The sequence below is a fragment of the Opisthorchis viverrini genome (assembly GCF_000715545.1).
Source record: "Opisthorchis viverrini unplaced genomic scaffold opera_v5_290, whole genome shotgun sequence".
Lineage (NCBI taxonomy): Eukaryota > Metazoa > Platyhelminthes > Trematoda > Opisthorchiida > Opisthorchiidae > Opisthorchis > Opisthorchis viverrini.
In genome coordinates this window covers 657838-660377 of record NW_008751944.1, presented here as the reverse complement: position 1 = coordinate 660377, position 2540 = coordinate 657838, and positions in this window count along the sequence as shown.

Genomic DNA, 2540 nt, shown 5'->3' with positions numbered 1-2540 from the left:
GAGATCTGTAGTACTACATTTGTTGACCAAACTGCCATTTTTTCAGGTTCAGAATATTCTTGTGGTGTTTATCGAATCACATGTTGCAATAAATTGAAAAAAGAATATATGTTTGTTAGCGCAGTCAGATGTCTAGTGCGAAGCTATTAGTACCGAAGGAAAATCTACGAGATTAAGTTCCTTAATTCTAGCGGACATTTTCAATACCCCTTACGTCATATGCAACTGACTGCTTTGTTCCCAATAATTAAACTATCTGCTCAACAATCTGAAAGTGTCATTCTAAAGTTCCTCGATCCCAGCAAAATAGAACCATTATGTGATTAGGCGCTCTATTTCATATTATAATGATTACAATAATAAGACTTTATGTTATCAGACTTTATGTTATCAGGCATGCAAGGACATCAGCAATTCTAAATTAATGTTCAATATTGAGTAATTTTTAATGCGCGAAAGTAGTTCTTCCGAAATATTTCTACAAAATGTTTGTTCCATACCAGGTAAGGGAGTTTTACCGTCATCCCTATTTAATCCGGTTTGCATATGCTGTAGTCCAGTTGAAACCATCTTCTAAATAAGGGTGATATCTGTGTTACGGGGGTGTCAGATTGTTTGCAGGCGCCAAATGCCATAGTGAAACAGGAGTTTGGTCCCTCTTGCAGGTTACCCAATCCCAACCAAGTATTCTGCCTGAAAACTGCCACAGTCGATGCAGCAAATGCATAATCATTAAGAGACGCCTCGCCCAATAAGCATCCAGAGATACCTCACAATTTAGTCATCTAGAAGATGTAATTGGGTGAACTAAATGTTCTCTATTGATCGTGACTCCGCTGACAACAAGTTAAGCGCCACTGTATCAGTGCTTATCGTATAATATGCAACAGCCGGAGGTTTTTAAGTGCTGGGTGAATGGTAAAGTTCAGTGTCAACTTTTTTGGCTCATTTATGTTCTTGAAGATATTACGGCCGCCGAGGACAGAAGAGTAATGACCCATATTTACCAAGTGTGATAAATAGAATAGGCACATCCTTCATTCTGCTTTGGACAGATAAAATTATTTCAGTACGCATGCATTTTTAAATTATGCATATTCATTTTTTACAACGAATTACCATCACACGTACACCAGCTACCCACGGGTTAACTCGTTGCACCTGCGGCTGTGTTCCCAGTTCATTGAAAATCACCCTGACAGCGCATCCCCCAAACTGCAGAAGAAAGTGACGCCGTCACTTACACATCAGTAGTAATGATGTGTAATAGTTGACCAAAAAGCTCACTTTAGATGCTACTCTAAAGTTATTGTAAGGCGCAGGGATGTGCCTGAAGCCAAACCTTGATATTTAGACACAAGGGACGTTGAATTTTCCCACTTTTTAGACGTCGGTAGACAAGATATAATTTCCCCCAATCTAAGTAGGTGAATTACTGTCAAACAGGTAATTGATAAAAATATTAAATATATGGAAAATTATGCTGAATTCAAATCAGGGGTTCCGTGTTTGTCTTGAGAAACACTCATCCGGATTACTACCTAAAAACCGCAACGCGGTTTGATGAAGGAAGAAAAGACAAGCACGAAACACCCTTAGAGACTTGAATCTCTGTCCAATAAGTCCTGATTGGGTACTTTGTTACACGGAATAGTTCAACCCTCAAACAATAAGGATCACTGCACAAAGAACGGTAAAAACAGTCAGCCTACATTCCATCGATCGTTTTGGAGCAGACCACTCGAGACGCCTGGGGTCCAGATTCATGGAAATTTAATTAAGCTGACCGACGTTTACATAAATCTGTCCCGACTGCTATTGAAAAACATAACAACGAGGTAATCTCTGCAATGTATGAATAGATGTTTTGTTATCTCGTAAGACGGAAGCTTTCGGTTTGCTCAGAACTTACAATCGATTCCAATGGTTCATTTCTCCTTGGGCCGAATGTGTCATTGTTGCAAATTTAGGGTGCAAGGTACGGTGACAATCACCTTTAGATTAGTTGTCAATTAACAACTCTTCTGCACTCGACAACGGAAAAACCCGTTTTGTATGAACATCAGCTAGAAGAAAAAAGTATTACATATGTTCACCACGACAAGTCCTGTGAGCTAGCCGTATCTAGTTTGCAAGCAACGCGTGTGCGAAATATGCAGGAAACTTTGATTTTGTATAGGAATCAGCTGAATGGCTCATTGCTTTTATTTAAAAAATCAATAAGAATATGTCTAACGAATTGTAAGTTTTTCTCAGGGAATGTGTCTGCTGGTACTTTGCTCAATAATAAAAATATTTCCACTACGTAATATGAAAGCATGTTGGTTTTCACATAGCTTGCACTCTGTCTTTTAATTTGGGCCTCATTAATTTTTGGTGCGCTCCAGAGCGTTTACGGCATTTCTGATTTTTGATTGACTTTTCTTGTATTTCTAAAGCTGCCGACGGTCACTATATTATGCTCTGACGTTTGATTCACCAGTTTTTGTATTTGCAACATCTGGTACGCACAAAACAGTACGTAAGCGCGTGTATTCGAA